A 9961-nucleotide genomic window follows, 5' to 3' on the forward strand; every position below is an offset into this window, starting at 1 on the left:
ACTGCTGGGGTTGCTGTGTCCTTTGTCCCACTGGGCCATGCTGAAGCTCTGAGGTGGAGGTAGGGAGGACCAGGATCATGTATTATCCCATTATGCAGATGAGAAAAGCCAACCGCAGGGGCGTGATTAATATGTGGTGGGCATGTGTTTGGACCCAGGTCGGTTGGCTCTAAGCCCAGGGCTCTGGAGTCCCGTCAGGTGGTTGGGACCTGCCCCACCACTTTCCTCCAGCCCTTTTCCCCACGAAGCGCAAGCACCCCCTCTCAATCCTGATGCTTGAGGGCAACCTGGGGCTTCCTCAGGTTGGAGACCAGTTGCCAGTGGAGCCGAAACTGGAGTCCTTGGGGCTTGGCCAGCAGCCACCAGGGCGCACATGGCAGTTACACGTGGGGGGCATTTCTGCTGCTCAAACCCAGCTGAGGCTAGAGCAAGCATCCAGTCCACCTTCTTTCTGAAGTCGAGGAGACACTGCAGTTTGGAGAGGCATCTGAATAACCCCTCCAACCCCAGGGTCAGGTAGGGGGGTCAGGGGTGGGTCAGAACTCGACCAGTCCCTGCCCATGGGCGCGGACTCGGGCTGCCCCCTGCTGGGCTGTCCTTGCTTTGGGGCTGTGCGCGCGGTGGGGCTGCGTGCGCGGCGGGGCTGCGTGTACTTGTGCGCGTACACGTGGCTGAGTGTGGGGGTGTTAGGCCTCCACGCTCAACATCCATTTCCGAGTCTGAATCAGGCTCTCTCCTTGCCCCCTCCCCCCAATCTCCTTGGTCTCTTCTTCTCCCACCGCCTCTGCACACGTCCCTTTAGAAATAAAAACACTTATTTTGTAGGCGGGAGAGGAGGGTGTCCAGCATTCCTCTGTCTCCTCTTGAGTGCCCCTCTCTATCCCAAGCGGTTTCCTCCTGAAGTCCGTTCAGCCGCAGAGGCAGGGGGATGACGACCCCCGCCTGTATGATTCTTCTCCGCCCAGACCTGGCTAGGTCCCCTGACCAGATGGGGAAACTGAGGCAAGAAGGGAGAAGGGAGGTAGGGCCGGGAGAAGCTCTCCCACCCGGCTCTCTCACCGCCCCCGCACCCGCGCCCGATTTAGCTGCAGGGAGGCTGGGAACATTGTCTTTATTTTAAGCCGCCGAGTGCGGCACGAACGCGGCTGCTCGCGACAAAGGGCTTGGCGAAACGGCGGCAGGCGGCGCACGTGGGGGTCCGGCCCCGCCCCCGCGCGATCCCCGGCCGCCCTGAAGTGGCCACGCCTGACCTCAGCCAGTTTTCTCTGCTATCTGGCCAAGTAGGACCCCGGCTGGCGCAAGACACCTGGGGCTCGGCTCCTGCGGTTGCTATTTTTGGTTGCTTGGCCGAGACTTCACGCCTCCAGGCCGTGGAGGGAACGCGGGGTCGGCCCCGTCTGTCTGGGTCCCTCTTTCAGCCTCCTCGCGGTGGAGGAGGAGAGAAGCTGCCCTGGGTGCGAATCCAGCTCTGCCTTTTCCCGGGTGAACCGCCCTGGGCGAGTGAGCGCTCCTCTCGAGGTCTCAGTTTCTTCCTCCACGTCCTGGGAGTTAGAAATTCCTCCTTGACAGCGCGGTTTGACGATCAGTCTCGCAGGTTAAACGTAGCGCTGGCGTTCGCTACAAGTGAAAGCCGTCATTGTTATTTCTACCTCGTATTGAGCACTCACTACGTGCCAGGCGCTGCTAAGTGCTCCACGTTCATTAACTGGCTTGTTTCTCACAACAGCTCTGTGAAGGAGGTTCTATTATTATTCCCATTTTACAGATGAGTGGATTTATGAGCGGCGCGCATCCCAGGGGCTTGGTGGAGGGTGCGGTCAGTGTGCCTGGGGCCATCCTGGGGCTGGGGACGGGGCGAGAGTGTGTGAGCTGCGGTTCCAGAGACGGTAGAGACCTGTTGGACAGCGCTTTTAAAAGGCCAGAGATCCGAGCTGAAGACCTCAAGGGGGCGGGGGAAGGAAGGGAGGCGCGCTCCTGGAGTGCGCTCATGCTGTGTGCCCGCAGCCGCTCTGTTTGAACACTCACCGTCGGCTTGACTCGTGCCAGAAGCTCAAACTCAGATAAAGTTGCCACATGTCAGTGCTGCTTTCTCAGTCCTGGGAGAGGGAGTCCGGAGTGGACGATCCTCCTCACCCCCACCAGATCTATGAAGCCGAGCTGGTCCTCAGAGCTCTGGCGAAGGGGCGTGGGTCTGTTGTCTCGCCTTCCGTGGGAGGTGACCTCCATTCGGAGCCCGGGAGGGAGGCAGCAGGTCGTCCTTAGGGCACCCCTCCTTGCCCCACTCCCCCATTGCTTTAGGCCCTCAGCCTCATTACTCGCCTCCCTTCACTTCCCCGACAGCGGGGACTCAGGGGAAAACTAATACTCAGATTTAAAAGAAGAAACTAAAATCCAGGGCGGGGCTGCGGATAGAGCAGCCCTACAAAGGGGCCCCGGAGTCCCTTAGTCCGAGGAGCCCAGGCCGTCTGATGCCTGGGGTGAAAGTGGCCACAACGAAGGCATCATTTTGGGACGAGAAGTCGGCGTTTTCTGAGCCTGGTTCCGAAGTTAAGGCCGCGTAGAAACAATCCCCTTGCATGTGCTGGACGCTTCACCTCCCGGGCCTGGATCTGTGCTGGGAGCCTCCGGGGAAGGCCCGGAAGCAGCCCGGCTCCACCTGCCCCAAAGCCTCGAGGTCGGCTTCCCAAGAAGGGATGGGTTTGGGGAGGCGGAGAGAGTGGCGCCTCGCGCGGCCTGGACCTGGGTGGAGAACTCCTTGATCCTTATAGCGGGTCGGGCGACGCAGCTGAGTTAACAGGGAGCCCGGAGTCAGGTGGGGGTGGCACCAAGGCAACGAATTCTGGAGGAGTCTCTGATTCTTGGTGGGACCGGGCCGCAGGGAGGAGCTGCGTTCCCACACGGCGTCCCTAAGCGTTTTTTGTCCCTCCTATGAGGACAGGGCCTCGGAGTCCAGGTCACTTGCTGCCGCCTGGGAGTTGCACGCACGGTAGACTTGCGGCCCAGAAAGAAGAAAGGGGCGCTTTGCCCTTCACTATGGAGGCCGATACTTCGCGCTGAAGTCTCTATGGCCAAAAACAGCTCGAAAAATCTGATTAACGGCGTCCACTTTGCTTCTCTTGGTCAGTGGACAATGGGCCCCCAAGTTTTCCGCCACATGGTACACGCACGCGGGCCCAGGACTCGGCTCGACGTGAGACTGTTGGAGAGAAGTCGGGTGGAGTTTTGGCGAGAATTTCGGGCCAGAGCCGGGACCTGAGGTCCGCATCCCCAAGATTTCTCCCTAGCTCTGCACAGCTGAGTCCGCGCATCCAGGGAGTGACACGGGTGAGGCAGGACGGATTTCGAGGTCACCTGTCCCCGGCCCGGCTAAGTTTGCTTCGTTTCCTGGTAACACCCCCATCCCCGACTCCCGTGGGCGTGTACGCCTTGTCCTCGAGTCCCCACCGAGGCGGAGACCGAAGCTCGAAGCCCCCGATGGCGAGGAGTGAGACCCAGCAAGGTGAGTGCAGCCTAAGTCGGCTCGCTCTCGCACCCACCTCTAGGCAAGACCCTCGCCCCCGCGCAGGCGCAGCAAGTCTGTGAGTGGGCAGGGGGCTGCCCCTTACCCTGCCGGCCTGCGGCGTCGCGAACCTCTGAGCCTCGGCTCCCCGTGGTCCGTGGCCTCGGTGCCCGCTGCCCGGGTCGCCCTCCGCACCTCCGGCCGCGCCCTCTAGCGGCCCGCCCAGCTCGGTGCCCAGGAGGGGCGGGGCCGGAGGCCGAGGTGCCTGGGGCTGTCCTGTGCATGGTGCCAAGCGCCCATTTTCTTCCGCAGGGAAAGGAATAATGGTACATGTTCCTCCTTCATGCCCTACAGTGCAGGCCTTTCGTCGGAAGAGATGGGTCAGGGAAGGTGCAGATCTAGCTCTCAGAAGGAAATAGGAGCTGGCTGCCCTGCACTGAGCGCTTACTACTGGCCACCCCGTCATCAGCGCTTTACGCGTACTTTCTCCTTTAATCCTCCAACAGCTCCGTGATGCAGGCACAATTATGATCTCCATTTTACGGATAGGAAACTGAGGCCCCAGGAGGTTAGGTTAACTCAGACTATCCTATTAACTCCTTCACAGCTTGTGGGTTTTGCCCCCAGCGTGGAGCCTAACCAGTTAAGAAGCCTCTGGGCCATTTATAAGACGGAAGGCCATCCCGGGAGTTTGCCAAGCCAAGGTTTCCCCAGCCCTTCATTCGGCTGTCTCATTTATTTAACAAACACATAGTCCCGACTACGTGTCAGCAGTGTTTTCAGTGTTTTACGTAGTTTAACTAATTTAATTTTCGTAACAACCTGACGAAGTAGGTAGAATCATTATCTCCATTTTATAAATGAGGAAACAGAGGCACGGGGAGGTTTATTAACATGTCCAAGGTCTCAGGGCTAGTAGGTGCCAGAGCTAGGCCAGTCGACTCCCAATCTTTGCCTTTGTCCCTATCCTAAAGGTCCCCCACATGCCAATATCAATGTATCCACATTACCGCCCCCCCCCCACCCCCCATCCCTGGACCGCAGGGCAATCAGTCTTTCTGCTAGGGTCTAAGGCCCCCCCTTCCCCGCCCCCTTGGCGCCTCCTGCTAGCCCCAGCACTGAAGGAGGGCTGACCGGGGCTGGGATTGATGAGTTTGAGCGACCTCGGAGGCCGCCTGTTTACTCCGCCCGCCGGCAAACGCTGTGATTAACGGTGCACAATCGAGTTACGGCCTAAAGCTCCGCGGCTGAGGCCGGGGGGAGGGGGAGGGGCCTGCGGGCTAGAGTCGCCTCTCTCTGGGGCGCATCAGGGATGTGCGTGAAGCTGGAGCCCTTGGCGGAAACGGAGACAGGGCTGTGTCCAGCTGGCGGAGGATAGGGAGCCTTTGTGGCCCTCAGAGGGGGCACACCAATCGTCCCTGTCCTTCTGGCCGTCTTCCCCATCCCATAGAGGACGGGAGGCTCAGAACAGGAGGGGCTAGGTGCATATTAGAGGAAGGAAGCCCTTTCCAGAAGGGCGCCCTCCCAACAGAAAATGGTGGCAATGTAGGGAGGGAGGGAGAAAGGAAGCCAGGCTGGGTCTATCTGGGGTTCCGACCGTGGGAAGCAGCCTTACTTGGGCCTCAAGCTGCCTCACCTCTGGGGTGAATATGTATCTCTGTGTTTTTCCCTCAGGCACGTGGACTTCTGCCTTCAGCACATGCCCACCCTACTCTGGCTTTCCTGCCACCTACAGCCAGTGGGGTGACTCTGCAAACCACCTGGGTTGAGGGAAGACAGGGGTGAAAGCCTAGCCCTAACTCAGCCCTCCTCATGGGGATCCTTTGCTCCCTTGCCCTAGTCCTCCAGAGTTTTTAACCAGTAGTCACTGTTTAAAAACCACACAGTGCAGCCTATAGCATGTCCTACTTCCTCCAGATTGATAATGCAGCCCCATCCTAAGGGAACAGTCTGGAGTCTAAGTCCAGCACTGTGCTCAATACCAAGAAGGGAACAGAAGAAACTAGAGCCCAGAAGCTATGGGGTTGATGAGCTAGTTGAGGAGAGAAGATGACCTTGGGAAAGGTACCAAGGCAGACCAGAGCCCAAGAACTTCCTAGGAATAAGAAAAAGGGTGAAGAAAGGTGGAGGGATGGTCAGTGGGAGCTGACCCCAGTGGGAAGGGTGTAGGCCTGGCTAGGGAGGATGATCTGGTTCTGGAGGTTATGCAACATGTCAGGGCACCAGGCTGTTTGAGTCAAGTTGGGGGCTCAGTCTAGAACCTTGTGGGAGAGAAGGATTTGTGGCCTCACTCTGCCCATTGATAAATGGGGTGGGGATAGAGGCAAAGATAGACCAGATGGTCCCCAAAGCCTCTCCCAGCTCTGATGTTCTTTGAAGATGGGACACTTGGGGTTTGACTCCGTCCTGCCTCTTCTGGTTGTGAGACCTTGAGCTGATCACTCTCCTCTGAGCTTCAGTTTCCTGGCAGTGAAATGGGAGGTCAGGCTAGCCTAGTATTCCTCAACATAAGTAAGTATCCGTTCTAAGATAAAAGGCCTCCACGATCAAACGGGAAATTAATTAGGCTTTCTTTACTTCAGGAACCTATCAGAGCCTTTAAATGGCAAGTGTGCTGTAAGAATCTCTGAGAGGCAGAGAGGACAGGCAGTGTTTCCCAAACTTATTTCACCACGGAAACTTTTTTATGCAGAGCATCTTTTAGGACTGTCCCCTGAGGGACATACTTGAGTTACTCTGGACTAGCTTATCTAGACACTCTCCAGCTCCAACATGTGATAATTTTTGGCAATCCCTTCACCCTTTGGGCCTGGACTCCTGCCCCCTTCAAGGGCCCCTTTCCCTGGCCCCAGCCTTTTCTGGACATTCTCCACCTCCAGGCCCCTTGCTCTACTCTCCTTAGCTTATCCTCCTTTGTGCCTGGTTTCCCCATGACTTTCCCCTGCTCAGTCCCAGAGGGCTCAAACTCAGTCCAGGTGCCCCTTCCAGGATCCTTTCTGGTCCACAGAGGACCCGAGGGCTGCTGTCTGGGCTGTCTTGGCAGGGGTCAGTGTGATGCCTGCCCGTAGCCCCAGGATATAGTTTCCTGGTTCTCAATCCTAGTCTCAGCCCCAAGTTCCCCCAGCCCAGCCTCCAGCCTCCAGTCCTCAATCCACCTCACTCCCCAGCCCCTATGAGGCCCTGAACCCCAAGTCTCCTGGCTTCCAGCTCCAGACCCCCGCACCTTGAACCTCAGCTCCAACCCTAGTCACACTTCCCACTCGAGGCTCCAAGCCTTCCTTTCCAAAGCCGTTTCTGAGATTCTGGGCTCTAGAGGGTTAACTGGCAGCCTCTTTCCTCTCCCCTGGTGCATCTGCAACCCACTGGTCTTTGGGCCTGAGCCAGGGTCAAAGGAGAGCCAAGGGCTGGAGGAGAGCAATTATGCATATTGGTAGGGTGAGAGGTGCACCCCACAAGTATTTACAGCAATACCCTCCCCCCCAACACAAAACTGGTTAGAGTGAGGGAACCCCTTGGAGGCAAAAATATAGGTTATGAACTAGAACATTCTAGTGATGTAAGTGGTATGAGGTTAGGGGGAGGTAAGGGCAGAGGTCAGGAGGAGATAAGGGAGGGATGGGGGTCATAAGCCTGACTCAGCAGGTGGTCCTGGGATGAGACTGGGAACAAGGGCCAGCCCCAGGGTGTAAGGAGCCATTTTACAGATGTGGAAACTGAGCCCCTGTGACTTGCCAAAGGCTATATAATTATTCGGTGGCCAGGGCCCAACCCCAAATTGTCTCCTTGTATGGTCATCTTAATTTGCAGTTTCCGAAGTGCTTTCTCTTCATCACTTCCTCCTTCTAGAAATACTTTCTGTACTTAGCCTCTGGGGACAGCCCCTCTTGGCTCTCCTCCTACCTCCCCTGGCTGGTTGCTAATGTTCCTCATCCTCCCACTCTCTAAACTTTGGAGCGTCTGGGCTCAGTCCTTGGGCCTTCACACCCACACCCCAGGTGGACTTACGCCACCCGCACTTCCAAATTTATTCTCCAGCCCAGCCTGTCTGAACACCAGACTCATATATCCAATATTTCTTCATCTGTAAAACGGGGATAATAACAGCCCTACGTCAGAGAGCTGTTATGAGGATTCGATGAATTAAGACAAGTAAAGTGTTGGAAGAATGCCTGGCTCCGATTGAGCACCATGGCTGGAGCTATGATTGTTATCACTGTCATTATTGCTCCCTGCCAGCTTCACTTGGATATCTAGAATCATCTCAGACGTGACTCATCTCAAACCCCAAACCTACTGTCTGCAGCCTTGCCCAGCTCAGTAGATGGCAACCCTGTCCTTCCAGTAGCTCAGGCCCAAAACCTTGGAATCACCCTTCACTCCGTTCCTTCTCTCTCATACCAAATCTAATGCATTAGAAAACCCTGTTGTCTCTTCCTTGAATATATTCAGGGTGCAACCACTTTGATCTTGGCCAGTGTCCTCTCTCCCCTGGATTACTGCCTCCACACTGGTCTCCTTGCTTCTGTCCAGACTCATCTGCAGTCTGTTCTCAATACAGTATTCAGAAGGTTCTTCTGCCATATAAGTCAAATTATGTCCCTCCTCTGTTCAAAGTGCTCTAACAACTTCAAATCCTTCTCAGCGTAAAGCTCGAAGCCTTATAATGACCTGCAAGGCCCTGTATGACCAGCCTCTGCTCCTCCCTTGACCTCATTTCTTTCTACCTCCTCTTTCTGCTTTGCTGCAGCCACACTGGCCTTGCTGCCCTTAAAAGATGCCAAGCACTTGCCTGCCCCAAGGACTTTGCCCTCCTGGACCTTTTCCCAGTAATAGTAAACAAACCATCAGATGTCTACAAGATAAAGATGATGATGAGATTGTATAAAGGACTGGGGCATGGGGCGGTGGGCACACAGACAGGAGCCCAGCGACCTCGGCAGTGGCCAGATCATGAAGTTCCTGGGTATCCCCTGAGCAGTGAGCGGCGGAGACAGGTGTGTGTGCAGGGCAGGGCTGGGGCTGGGGTGAGGTGAGGGAAGCACTTGCCTCAGGTGCAAAATTTAGGGGTGTGCTGAAAAACTCAGTAATCAAGATACATAATATTTTAATGCAGTATTTAAAAAAACATCAAAATGAATACAAACAAACCCACGATGAACAGAATATCAAACTTTTAAGTAAAGACAGGATCCAGACAGGGCTGGGATTAGGGGGAGGCAAGAGAGGCGAGAACGAGTGCTCTTCGTCCTTGTCTCAGCCCTGGAGGCAGTCCAGGAGAGACTCAAAATCCTTCTGGGGCCCTGGGACGATGGGCTGGACCGGGCCACCATTGCGATGGTCCAGATAGAAAAAGAAGCGCAGAGGCCCGGCCCAGGGGAGTGGTAGCGGGCTGGACAGGCAGTTACTGGCCTGTAAAATGGGGGTCGCGGGTCTTGTCCCAGAGAAATTCTGCAGGATTAGTGAGATAATGGACAGAATCGCTGGCTTCGGGGTGGTGGACGGGTGGGTTGGGAGGCGGGTAAGGGCCAGAGAGGGGCGGGGCATGCGCATAGGGGCGGGGCTGCGTGGGGGAGGAGCACTCACCTGGCTCACTGAGGTGAGGAGGGTCCCTAACCCGTCATCCGACTGGGAATGGGAGGGTGCAGCAGGTGGAGAACCTGAAGGAGAAGGCCGCGCAGAAGGGGCCAGAAGTGGGGGGCGCTGGGGAAGGCCAAGGCTAAGGGGTGGGGTCAGGGCAGGGAAGAAGGGCGGGTCTAGGAACCAGGGCCAATGGGATTCTGGCGGGTACTAGCGCGTTGGGTCTGCTGTGGCAAGTGTGTCCCCACCTCATCAGAGCCAGGTGTGGATCCTGCCAGCCCTCTCCCTCCCCTTCTTGGAGCTGGAACAATGTGTGCCAGTCTCCGGATGCTGCAAGCGCCAAGCTCCCTGGTCCCTGGTAGCGTCCCATTAGCCCAGGAAGGGGCCACAGCAGGCCTTGGGTGGGCAAATGGACGTGAATGAACCGTTAGCTTTCCTGGCTGGACAGCCACAGCTTGCATCCACCCGCTTCTGCCTCTCTGTAGCCACTGCCAGAGCTCCTCATGGCCTCCACCCCCAGGCCCAGAACTGGTACCAGGACCAGGAATCCTGGATTCTTTTCCGGACTGTGGATCCTCCATCCGTCTACCACGCGGTCTCTCCAATGCCATCGGTACTGGTTCCCGCCGGCCCAGGGGAGACGGGCAGGGGTTGAAGAGGAGAAGAAGGCTGAGAGGTGGAGAGATGAGACCTGATGTCAGCGACTCCCTTGGCTATTTTGCCTTCTGGGACCTCATCGCCAACAGCCTGGGGTTGGCTGGAGGCAGATCACAGAAGAACCCCGGAAACCAGCAGGAAAGCTTAGGTTAGACAGGAGGCAGGATTTCCAGAAGAAGAACCCAGGTGGGAGGTGACACGCTGCTCCTGAGGTCAGGACCTGGCCTG

Source organism: Equus przewalskii, chromosome 11, assembly GCF_037783145.1.
Source record: "Equus przewalskii isolate Varuska chromosome 11, EquPr2, whole genome shotgun sequence".
NCBI classification, from domain to species: Eukaryota; Metazoa; Chordata; class Mammalia; order Perissodactyla; family Equidae; genus Equus; species Equus przewalskii.